Source organism: Arachis stenosperma, chromosome 1, assembly GCF_014773155.1.
Source record: "Arachis stenosperma cultivar V10309 chromosome 1, arast.V10309.gnm1.PFL2, whole genome shotgun sequence".
Taxonomy (NCBI): Eukaryota; Viridiplantae; Streptophyta; class Magnoliopsida; order Fabales; family Fabaceae; genus Arachis; species Arachis stenosperma.
Window position 1 is genome coordinate 120,915,129 of NC_080377.1, and position 13,833 is coordinate 120,928,961.

At 30.2% G+C, this 13,833-nt stretch overlaps 1 long non-coding RNA gene across 2 annotated transcripts; it reads right to left on the reverse strand.

Moving 5' to 3' along the window:
- Positions 1 to 1,223: 1,223 nt before the first annotated feature.
- Positions 1,224 to 11,428, reverse strand: LOC130969148 (uncharacterized). Of its 2 annotated transcripts, none has more exons than XR_009081801.1 (7): positions 10,594 to 11,428; positions 9,462 to 9,553; positions 9,200 to 9,368; positions 9,008 to 9,079; positions 8,803 to 8,870; positions 7,961 to 8,078; positions 1,224 to 6,491 (listed from the first exon to the last, which is right to left on the reverse strand). It is a non-coding gene; the product is annotated as an uncharacterized LOC130969148 (long non-coding RNA). The 2 variants fall into 2 exon arrangements; XR_009081802.1 differs by having other exon boundaries at positions 9,008 to 9,118.
- Between the last annotated feature and the right edge of the window lie 2,405 nt (positions 11,429 to 13,833).

Below are 13,833 nucleotides of genomic sequence, written 5' to 3' on the forward strand. Positions count from 1 at the left end.
TTACAAAATTATATTAGTCTATTTTCCCATGACACATGTTTTTTTCTTTGAATAAATTTGACTGAGCTCATAAAAATTGTTTGAGATAGACCTTAAAATTCGTTCCAATCCTGAGCCTAAACATCTGCTAAATCTATGTGATAATTCTCGTAATAAAAATCCATATCTCCCAATTATTTTCGGAAAAACAAAAAAGTCTTTGTAGAAAAAGTTTTGATGAGAGTATTAAAGAAGTCCGAAAATTGCGTTTCTGTCTCTCAACTCTTTCACTGTTATTACTTGATACTTCTAAAATTTTAATCTTTTTTTTGGTACTGCCAATAATGTATCCGAAATAACAATCGTTATTTTTTACTCTTTTGAGTTCAACATTATCAATATACCAATTATAGTTCTCTATTTATACTAATTTCAGTTGAAACAAATTAAACGATCAATTTTTTAAAATTTCAAAAATATTAATGTCAAAAAAATATAATTTATCCAAAAAAATAAGGACAACAGAACAACAACATGATCAAGAATCTTAAAACACAGTAATAACAACATCATAATAGAATCAACAAGAGCGTGATCAAAAATCCTAAACCACAGTAATAACAAAAATAATTGAAGAAGAATAATCAAAATAATAACAACTTAGTAATAGTAAACGAATTAAAACAATAATCACAGTAAAAGGTACCTTCTAGAGTATAGAGGTGGGGTAACAGGACGGCAAGAGGTGGCATGCAGAGGAGAGGAAGGACGAGCACAGCGAAACCGGAACAAACGAGGGTGGAGCTCAGCAACAAAACACAAAAATTAATTGATACTAGGAAGATATCCACACAATACACAGGAAGACAAATGAAGACTATAATAACAAGAATATAAAATATATTTGGGATATTATTTGGTACAAAAATAAAAAAGCATTGATATTAGTCAAAAAAGTATATGAAAGTTTTTAAGCAAGCAAAAAAGATAACTATTAAAAATATGCTATAAAATATTATGTTACGTTGTTATTTATAAGTGATTCAATGATGTTTTAAATTTTCTGCTATTTAACCCAAATATTAGAAATTAAAATAGTACGTAATTTATATTAAATTACATTATATTATTTTTCCAAACATTAATAGTGCTCTTTTATTTTTCACACCAATTAACAATTTAAATATGGTTTACATTCACTTTATAATTGCATTTTTCTTTTGTTTTACTCAAGGAGACACGTAGATAAATTGCAAATATAGATAGAAAAAACTAACACATTCAAAAAAAAAGTATCAGTAATAATAAAAGTAATAAAAATGACCAATTTAGCAGTTATATCTTATGTTTGTTATTAAAAACTTTTACTTTAAAATAAAAAATATACAATACTTTCTCTTTTATATTTGTATCAAGAAGTATATTGAGTAATTAGTAACTTGTATGAAATTTAAATAATTAAATAGGACTATAATAGACAGAATATTTAAAACAAAAAACAACTTTATTGAATTGAAAAAGGAAACAAAAAGCCTTGTTGTTTTTGAAATAGGATTTGGCCAGAATAAATCAAGTGTTTCCATGATCTCAAACAAATACATCATCTAGAAAATAAATTTAAATTAAAAATAAAAAAAAAATCATAGCTACTAATAAAAAGATATATCTATCCATTTACATTTTTTTTGTATAAAGGACGCGTTTTTGGTAGTATTCTTCATATATTTTCTTTTGGTGTCATATGCTGAAAAAGGACATTTCTCCTTAAACTTTCTCCAAAATTATAGTCTTTGAAAAATCTCCTTTACTAAGATATAGAGCCATAGAGGAATTACAATGCTCTTTTACAAGAATATTTGTCTTGGCCAATTCTATGGTGCTTATGAATTGGTGCCTAAATTTTGTGACGATCACTTAAAATCCTAACTTTAAAAAGATTTAGTTAAACAATAACTTTCTATCAATAAATTTAGTCCTGAAAATAACCAATAGTTCATTTTTGCGACTTGTAAACAATCATGTTACTTAAACAAAAATTTTTTTCTTGGTCTAACATGAAAAAAACAGATCAATCAAGGATCTAAGTGAACTGTCAAATTAATCCCTCCTATCAACTTTGACTCTGGATCTATTGTAACATTTCCTAAAGTCTTTGAAATTGACAAAAAATAGCCATTGAAGTGAAGATTGTATGACTTGCAACTAAACTCATCCAACTAATATGTCTAATGAATTACAATAGAAAATAAATGAGAGAATTCATAAATAAAATGCTAACTGTTCCTACTTCTTTGTAGATTTGGCCAACTGAAGATAAAATTCTATATTTTAAAATATATATTTTTAATTATAAACCTAATAAATTATTATAATTGCTTAAATTTCTATTACTTTAACAAATAATTTGTATTTTATAGCAAAATAAAAAAAATCTTTGCAATTACTTTAACAAATAATTCATGACCCCGATCATGTTATTAATGAAATTGTATGCATAAAGGATCTAAAAAGCTTCCATTTATGTGCATCCTTTTTGAAAAATCTTAAAAGCTTCCAATAATAACTATTCTTATGATAGCGGCCTTAATTAAGAATATTAATAAAAACATCACATCTTAGCTCTACAATTGGCCACACTACACTGCTACTGAATCTTTTAATGCTTCAAATGAACATAAACTCAAAGAAGGAATGGAAAAGGACAGTTTAATCCAGATAATTAATATTCGAATTTAGATCCTCTAAAGTTTGAATTTCACCTTAGAGAATAAAGTATGATCTCTCACCATTTATTTTATAGATGGGAGCCAAGAGTAAATATGAGAAAGAAACCATTCAAAAGTAGAAGATCATACTTTACCCTCTAAAGTAAAAATTCAAAATTTAAAGGATCCAAATCCTTAATATTCAAAAACTTGAAAAAAAAATCTTCAAAAGAACATGAAAACGTTCTTGTGAATCAATGAGTTAGAGAATGCTTACCTAGTACAGCCTTGCCAACTTTATAGTTTGAAATTTAAGTCAACCTCATCAAACTCTATGAATCCAATTTTAAATGTTTATTATAAAATAAAACTTATACAAACCTTGAGAATATTTTTACTGATTTCATGGGCAAACATGCCATTGTTACGGACGAGATGCGGTGAATCTCGGTCCATCTCTAAAAGAACTCGATATGTTCTTAGATTTTTTACTATGTTGAGTTAATCCATTCTTTTAATTAGTATATGATTATTATTTGAATTTCGTATATATTTTATAATTTATTACCAATATTTCAGATGTTGATCATGGAAGTTGTTATTTTGTCATCCGTTTTTCTTAGACTTTCAACACTCATGTTATTATTTTCTTTTGGCCAACTGATTTTTAAATGACTATTTAAGAAAATTTTGCTGTGCCATTTGAAACACGCAATTGAAAAGCAACTTCGATACTATCAGATATATAATAAATTGGCATGATAGAGTGAACTGACAATTATCCGATAATGATGCAAATTTTAAACGGTGTAAATGCAAATTATAGTTATGATTTTGGTGAGTTTTTTCGATTTGTAAAAAACGGTGCACCTCACCCTAACATTGTGATCAATTTTTTTTATATTTATACTTTTGAATTTAATTTAATTATAGTATTTTGATATTTTTACAAGAATAAATATTATCTAAATATTATTATATTTTTTAAAATTATATAATAAATATTATTTTATTTTTTTTATATAATTCTTTATTAATAGCCTAATGTTAAGGTGTATCAACAAGCTGAAACTTTAGTGAGAATAATTGAGAATTCCTACCCTACTTTTCTATATGAACGTCGCACTACATCGTTTGTGGCAGTAAATTAATATTTTGATATGCTAATCCAAAACGTACAATCTTGGATTCAGCTATTGGGGTATATCTAAAATATAATTTTTCCTGCGATAAACACACGATGTATTGCGATGCACTGAATATGGAAAATTAACGTAATTATTTTCGCTAAAATTTCAGTCAACATTAAGCGGTTAAAAAATATATATAAAAAATAAAATATTTAATATATAATTTTAAAAATATAATATTTAAATAATATTTCTTCTTGTAAAAATATCAAATTACTATAATTAAATTAAATTCAAAAGTATAAATAAAAAAATAATTGACTAAAATATTAAGGTAAGCTGCACCATTTCTTGCAAATCGAAAAAAACTCTCTGGCACAATAACCATAATTTGCATTTACACTATTCAAATTTTGTATCATTATTGGATAGTTCACTCTATTCATTCCATCTTACCAATTTATCATATATATCTAGTATTGAAGTTGTTTTTCAATTATGTCTCTCAAATCGATGCCATGCCAAAATTTTCTTAAATATTCATTTAAATATCTGTTGGGCAAAATAAATAATGTATTGAAAATCTAAGAAAAAACGAATGACATAACGCCCGCTTCTATTATCCACACCTAAGATAATAGAAATAAATTATAAAATATATACAAAAGTCAAATAAAAATCATACACTAATTAAAAGAATAGATTAACTCACTATAGTAAAAAATTTAAAGACATACCGAATTCTTTCGGAAATAGACCGTGATTCAGTAAAAAAAAATAAAATGTTATGTAAATGCCACATGTCATTCGTAATAATGGCATCTTCTCCATGAAATCAGACCAAAGATTTTTCTCGACTTTGATAACGAGTACTATATTCTCATTTATTACAAAATTATATTAGCCTATTTTTCTATGACACATGTTCTTTTCTTTGTATAAATTTGACTGAGCTCATAAAAATTATTTGAGATAAACCTTGAAATTTGTTCCAATTCTGAGTCTAAACATCTGCTAAATCTATGTAATAATTCTTGTAATAAAAATCCATATCTCCCAATTATTTTTGGAAAAACAAAAAAGTCTTTATAGAAAAAGTTTCGATGAGAGTATTAAAGAAGTCTGAAAATTACGTTTCTGTCTCTCAACTCTTCCAAAATTTTAATCATTTAACAACCGTCATTTTCTACTCTTTTGAGTTCAACCTTATCAATATACCAATTATAGTTCTCTATTTATACTAATTTCAGTTGAAACAAATTAAACGATCAATTTTAAAAAATTTCAAAAATATTAATGTCAAAAAAATATAATTTACCCAAAAAAAAAGGACAACAGAACAACAACATAACAGAATCAACAAGAACATGATCAAGAATATTAAAACACAGTAATAACAATAATTGAAGGAGGAAAATCACAGTAATAACAACCTAACAATTATAGTTCTTCATTGATACTAATTCTAGTTAAAACAAATTAAACGTTAAGATTAATTTCAAAATATTTGAAAAACATTAACGACAAAGAATATAATTTACCCAAAAAATGACAACAAAACAACATCATAATAGAATCAACAAGAACGTGATCAAGAATCCTAAACCACAGTAATAACAAAAATAATTGAACAAGAATAATCAAAGTAATAACAACTTAGCAATAGTAAACGAATTAAAACAATAATCACAGTAAAAAGTACCTTCTAGAGTACAGAGGTGGGGTAAAAGAGCGGCAAGAGGTGGCATGCAGGAGAGGAAGGAAGAGCACAGCAAATGCGGAACAAACGAGGGTGGAGCTCAGCAACAAAACACACAAATTAATTGATACTAGCAAGATATCCGCACAATGCACGGGCAAGACAAATGAAGACTATAATAACAAGAATATAAAATATATTTGGGATATTATTTGGTACAAAAATAAAAAAGCATTGATTTTAGTCGAAAAAGTATATGAAAATTTTTAAGCAAGCAAAAAAGATAACTATTAAAAATATGCTATAAAATATTATGTTACATTGTTATTTATAAGTGATTCAATGATGTTTTAAATTTTCTACTATTTAACCCAAATATTAGAAATTAAAATAATACGTAATTTATATTAAATTACATTATATTATTTTTCTAAACATTAATAGTGCTCTTTTATTTTTCACACTAATTAACAATTTAAATATGGTTTACATTCACTTTATAATTGTATTTTTCTTTTGTTTTACTCAAGGAGACACGTAGATAAATTGCAAATATAGATAGAAAAAACTAACACATTCAAAAAAAAAAGTATCAGTAATAATAAAAGTAATAAAAGACCAATTCAGGAGTTATATCTTATGTTTGTTATTAAAAACTTTTACTTTAAAATAGAAAATATACAATACTTTCTCTTTTATATTTGTATCAAGAAGTATATTGAGTAATTAGTAACTTGTATGAAATTTAAATAATTAAATAGGACTATAATAGTCAGAATATTTAAAACAAAAAACAACTTTATTGAATTGAAAAAGGAAACAAAAAGCCTTGTTGTAAAAGATCACATACAAACAACAAACCTTCACTTTCATGGCTCGAATAATTCCACTAAACGTGGCGGATAAAACAGTAAAGTTTGCAATGCAAACTCCAATGAGAAGGGATCTCTTACGGCTATCAGGCTCAGCAGTGACACACTGCAATACAATCAAGAGCACAACTTTTAAAAGTTAATGTTGAACCCAACAGATAAATTCACAAAACTTAAGTCATAGTGAAAAAAAAAATACAATGAATTATGACATTTACATCAATTACAACTCTTGCATACTATAACACTTCTACATTTGGAGCTCCACTATTTAGTCACTGAAATTACTACTAAGAGTTATCCTATTAACAAAAACTATTTTGCAGCCAGAATTGATGCAAATTCGTAGAAATGGCAAATTATAGTATTAGCATATATAACACTTGCACCGAAGAGAAGCTTAAGAGAATTGAACATCTTCATTATCAATCTTCCTAAAGCAATACTTCATTTTTCAGAAAAAATAAATTGGGAAAGAAACTCAAGAATGCAAAAAACTAAGAACCATGAAAAAAAAATTAAAGATCTATAAACTTATTCAGAGAAAAGGATGTATAAGAACGAAAATTAAAAACAAAAAAGCAACTGGACTTATTTGCAAAGATTGCATTAACTGCTAACTGATTGTGCTCATTTGGTTATCTTTCTTGGCCGGTTAAATATTTAAATGTGAAGGTTGTGATCTAATGTTTCATTAAAACAAAACAATGAGCTTTAGCAACCAAATGAAATCTAATAAGACCATAGCAAACTAATTTTATAACAATATAGTTTAACTAAGAACATAACCACATCAATCATTGAAAAGAAAATCAAACTAAGATTACAATATTTCAAGTTCAACTATTTTATAAGAATAACTCACCCATCAGAACATCAACCACATAAGATAAATATCAAATAGGCAATATAAATGAACCTTGTGGTCTTTGAGGTCAATTTCAACTTTGATTTCCTAATAATTGATACACATATCTTTTAAGTCAAAATTATAGGTGAGCCAATAGAGAAATCCATCAAATAAAACAGCAGCTCAACAAATAAAAGGCTTTTCATAAGGGAGAGAAGGATTGCCAAGGTGATTGGTTGGTTCATCAAGCAAGAAAATAGTTGGGTTCATCAAGTAAGAATATTTGTGAAATCAATAATGAGGTAGTACAAATGAGTTTATTTCTAAAACATATGCAAGAGTGCTACCCATATTTAAAAGTGTTATGCATAATAAAAATAATAAACAATGCACATTCAGCATTTGCATTTGTAGCTTCAGCAATAAGGTGCTGATTAAGCTACTTAAAAAGTAAAATAAAGTAAGAGCCTATATTTTGCTGCAAAAGAGCATATCTAATTTTTACTAAATTACTCTAAAAATATATAAGCAAATTATTGATCTTTGAAATCTTAATTTGCATTCAAATAATGAACACCCAATTGATTTTCCTCGGAAAAAATGCAGCAAAAATTATCATTAAAAAATTTATTAGTTCTATCAGTATATAAAATTCAACCAAAAGAGCTTAAACCTGATTAATTATATATACTATCTCTTAAAAAATAAAATTTTCATTTATTTACCCCTTTTTCTTTTTTTGGATGCATTATGCTTGCTTTTGTTGTTATGGTTTTCATTGCCACCGGTGCCTCTTGAATTCTTCTGAAGCCTCCTTTTCAACTTCCATAAGGTTGACTCACTCTAAAGAATGCAAAAACATTCGTTAAGAAAGGTTTTTTTTTCCTAATCGCTTTTAGTGAAACCAAGAAAAACAGATCTATTGCTTCTTTGTCTCTTATTATTTAAGATTTATGAAAGGAAAAACATGAATGACATTATGACACTTGGGACGAAGTATACAGATAAATTAACTGAGCATCATTGTTGAGATCCACCTCTTCTAAAGCATAACGGCGGCACAAAGCATAAGGATGATTGAATACAGTTTATCTCCAATTATATTTTCATCTAAAGATAATCAAGAAATACAATTAGTACTTAAAAGGATTAACAGATTAATGGAATTGATTGAAGTCCAATGAGCTACTTGATGCCACGTAAGTCTCCAAATATGAAAAAATAGGGTTATGTAATCTGCCACAATTTTTTTATAACAGTTCAACAGTTAGGAAATGTCTTTGGCTATAGCTTTTCCAAATTCGACAGCATTGACACTATCACATGAGCCAACCTATGGATAGAAGAAACTTCTTATTTAACACAACTATCCAATCTATCAATTACTTGGAAAATGCATCTCTTCTAAGCTCAAAGTGTGACTAATAATTAATCGTTATTGTTATAGATTTTTAGTTCTTTTTCATAGTACTATTCTACCCTTTTCTTCTTCCTTATTTCTCAGTCAAATCCTATAGACAGATTTAAAAATGAATCAGAGATTAAAGAATAAAGATAGAAAAGTCACCTTTAAGATTGTGTCAATAGTGTAAACCCTTGCCAGATAATACAACATAAAATAGTCTTGTCATTAAACTGCAGCACAAATACACCTTTGATCTTAGCTTTAAGTCAAGGGTGAATCCCTCGAGGTGAAATCAATTAGATAGATCTTGGCTTTAAGTCCTTCCATAAACCACCAAATTCAGATAATAGCAAAAATCAAACTTTACCTATATATTCATTATTCTGTTCTCTATTCTGATAAGTGTGGCCAAACTTGTCAAGTACATCTCTTTCTCTCTCTGTAAGTTGACATGAACTATTTCACATTAAATAGTGAGCTACAGAATCATTAAAGCAAGTTAGAAAATTATATTGGTATTTCAATCTAAATATAGGATAGACAAACATCTGTATCTAACCTGATTTGGAACATTTGTATCTCAAGTTGTTCCATCTCATCATTATTCCATCCACTTTGGTCTTCCTCAATTGTTCTTTCCTCTCCATCTTCTTCCTCTTCTCCTTGTTCTTTCTCATCCTCCTCACCATAATCATTGACATCAAAATCATCTTTTGCATGCTCCATATCTGCATCACAAAAACAACAGTCAATCACAAATAGAAAACAATAAACCATTATACTTGCAAAACATTTAGAAATCTTGCATCACCAATACTTACCTCGTCAAGCTCCATATCACTGTAGTCATCCAAAACATTGTCACTTTTTCACATCTTCATAGATATCTTTGCAGATAATCCCATTGTCAAGCCTAACTTTCAAAAAAATAAAAAGAAAATTTTTCCATCAAATTCCGAATAAAGTAAAACCTCGGTTAGGAAATTAACATTCCAGAGGGAGTAAATGTGTAAGCAAACAGCTAAAGTAGCCCTTAATCCATGTGAAACCTTAGCACTAAAAGTAACACCAAAAAGCAAAGTAATCAAAGAAGCTCTATCTCTATTCTTCTTTGCAACTACAAATAGTTCAAGTAGCACAGTCAATGTTCCACTTGCTGCTCATAAAAGATGGAGTTTTCTATGCTTGAAATTGTTTTAGAATTCAAATTCATTAACATGAGACCGAAAAAAAAATAACAAAGAACAAATTGGAACAGGGGGAGACAACTTTGACAACAACATTTTACATTAATTTCTAAAGCAAAGAACAAAGCTTCAGTTAAAAAATTTATAAATGGTTATGGGTTTACCATTTTCCCCATTATAGTATCTCATTTTTTTCATTCTAATCCACACATGCCAACATGCATTGGAGTAATAATTAAAATAACACTAAAAGACACCTCTTTAGTCCTAAATTGTGGGAGGAATAATAATCAAAATGCTGGAAATCAAGCAAATGTCAAAGATGACCAGATAACCATTTCAAAAGTTTTCAATGATTTCGCAACTATCATGTTCGTGCATCACAGGTGCTACACTCAGAACACTCTAGTACACATTATTGTTTCCTTTCCTTTCTTTGTTGCTGCATTTGGATCTTCTCATGCTATTATCTTTCCATGTTGTTGGTCATGTTTCAATCTTTGCCATTAAAATTGAATGTTTATCTTTTAATGGTAAAGATTGAAACACAACTTAAAACATCAAAAGATCCGAATCCTGTTGCATCTCCTTAACATATAGAAAGCATAATTTCTTAAGGAAGAGACAATACTATCTCCTCTTAAAGAATTTGGCTCTGATCTACTAATACGAAACATGAGTGTTGTCCCTCATATGCATCATGCATCAGATCACCAAGAGAGTTTTTTTACAAAAATACAAAAAACATAAATTTAAATTTTGATACCAGAGCATAATAAGGGAGAGACGAACGAATCCCCAGAGATTCTCAAAGGCCTTTATTGAGAACCCACTCCACACAACCCCGTTTGTGCTGCTCAGGATGTACACAATCTGTGGCACCACTATGAACCAAAACGACCCGTTCAGCGCCGCCACCACCGCGACTGTCTACCACCCCAGCCACAGCAGATAACAGCTTCTCATGCTCTTCATTGTACACATGAGGCTTCGCACCAGCTTCCAATGATCTCCAAAGTCAGATTTCTTTCTAGGAGCCTCAGAGTACAGATCCTATATTAGATTTTTATGCAACAATGAGATGTAGGTACAGCTTCTCCTTGACCCATGTTTGGCTACATAGCATGAATAGAGTCACCAATCAAGGTCACAGGAAGATAAAGGGCGGAGGAAGATGTTGAGTTTGTAGGTGCCGAGTGAAATGGCGGAGCAAGAATTGGAGTATCAAGGGGTTTAGGGTTTGTTTTGAAGTGGATGGTACGATTTTGGGGGGTTGAAATCCGGTGAGACTTGAGAGTAAAGAGGAGAAAAGGGAATGAATTTGAAATGGTGGAGATATCTCGTGCTAAAATAGCCTCTTCTTCAGTTGCAAGTAGCAAATCTCCCTCATAAAAGATACGATGAAGACCCCTGAAGCTTAGTTTTCTTTGCTTTTTTTTTTTTTGAGGTAAAAGTGAAGAGAGAGAATTTGAGTTTGAGATGGATTTGAGCGGGAAAATTCCCGCTTCAAGGCACACTGGAGGAAATACTGCTCTTTTCTGCCACCTGTCGTCACCACCGATGATTGCAGAGATTGCAGGACTGGTTTACAAAGGCTCCACATTGTAGCTAAGCCGGTGGATGGGGAGACCAGATCAGCATGAGAATCCCGTTGAAGGGATGTGATGAATGGGCTTGTCGTTGTTGGGCCTTGTTTCATTCCTGAAATGTTATTATTGGGCCGTGAGTTGTTGGATTGCTTAGGTTTTTTGATATAGTGAACTGTAATCGGAAATAAAAGAGACGAAATTGGATATTAAACTCAAAACTTCCATTTCAATGTTAGGGATAGGCCCCAAAAAATAATAGATTGATCTAATTAGGTAATTGTTTTGAGAAAATTGATTCTTTTCCAATGATAGAAAAAATGTTGTCGTATATAGTTTCTCATGATAACAAATAATACAGAAAACCGGCAATATGAAAATGTCACATGAAACATATTTCAAAAACATGCCTATAAAAATATTAAATTTTATTTTTTAAAAATATTACAACACCTTGATAATTATTTTTGAAAATACAAAAATAATATTCGAAGATTGAATTTTAAAAAATTAATATAGCTTTTAGTTTATTCCTAAAGCACTAACAAATTCTGTTAAGAATTAATTTAAAAATACTAAATTATTACTGAGGTTTATTGATTGTGTTAACAATTATGAATTCAAATTTAATATTAACAATATTAAAATAATCTTTTATTTAATTCTAAAAGATTAAAATAGTAGTGTTTTATGATTAATAGTTTTACATGTGCATCCAATTATATAGCGATATGTCAGGAAAAATAATTACGTTTTACGTTAATAGTATGAATAGTCATGTAAATGTAAGAATGTAATTGAACGACTATACAAAATATTTTACATTATCAGTGTATTAAAATTAAACTCTGATGGCTATCAGTGCTTAAGAGAAGCGGGGCTTTATGTTAGCCTCCATTTCTTCTTAATCTTACTTGTTGCATTTTCAAAGGAAGTTGGAAGATATTTTTTATTTTTGTCTTGTGTTGCGTTGAGAGATACTTTTTTTTGTCTCTCGAGCTACAGAAACAGAAATGGAGTAGAGCAGTATAAATATCACCAAGATATATCCTGATTCAACTACTAGATGTAATATGAACTACATCCAGTCTCCATCACAAACTTAATGGAATTTGACTAGCTTTTTCGCTGAATTACATATACCAATGTTTTGAATAGGATCTACCCAATTCTATCTGAAACAAATCCAGATTTTTACCAAATCTGAATTTGACTAAAACTCATCGTAGCTTTCATCAGCCAAGTAGTGCTAACCCAAGTAATCTCTACAGAATCATGAAAACAAAACAAAAAAATATACAAAGAAAATCGGAAACCCTTTTTCTCCAAGCAACACTCAGCTTTCTTTCCAATCATGCTTGCAATAACATTCAACGCAATCCAACCTTGAAAACAGCATTGCCTAACACATCCAACTAATAGAACACAGACAACACAATCAGAACACCTACTGAATAACATCCATTCCAGTTCGGTTCACCTCGTGGCAAATAAATGTGAGAACATGAACAGCTCAGCTAATCCACCTTTTCCAAGTCTAGTCGCTATCCATGCCACATGACTAATGGATTCAAAAATAAAAAATACAATAATAAAAGAAAAAAATTACACACTCTCTGCATCAAGGCAACGATCATCACCATCCATAGTTAAAAAATAAACAATTCAAGAGCATTGCATATCAAGTTTCAACAGTTGTGATCCAACACACATAAATAGAATAATCCAATTAAAAAAGAAATAATGTTCAAAGTTTTATATTCACCTCAGCATGGGCCTCGGATTCAGCTGCAGCAGCAACGAACAAGAGCGCCCCAAAGGGATTGAGGTGGAGCGGTGATGACGTAGTAGTCGTCATCATCTTCGTCGTCAACGTCAGCCCATGACTTCGACGTGAGTGGCGCCGGGGCCCAGAAAACCTCATTTTTCTCCTACTGTTGTGCGGCGGAGGAAGCGGCGGTGGAAGAGGACGAGGAGGCTCTCTCCTTGGATGAAGCATGTTCCTTCTTAGAATCTCAGGCTTCTTCTTCTTCTTGAGGCTTCCGAGCGCTGCGAACACGTTGGGGCTGTTTATGACCGGCGCCTCCTCCCTCCTGCCCCCTCTTCCCACCATTTCCAATCTCAAACTCAGCAGTGATGGCCCCGAGACGACCGCGTTTCAACAGCTCCAATGAAGGGACAATATCGGAAATAAAATAAAACAAATAAAAGAAAAAAGAGAGGAACTCTAGTGTTTGTTCTTGTCAGGGAGAATGGTGATCTGAGGAGTGAGGAATGTAATGTGGATGATGGAGTTATAAAAGGGTGCGTTAACGAAGGAGAAATGAGAAATGAGAAGTGTGTGTTTTGAGTATAGAGATTGAAGGGTGAGGCCGTGAGGGACAGGGGATCAGAAACGATGATGATGTGTGTCTTTCTCT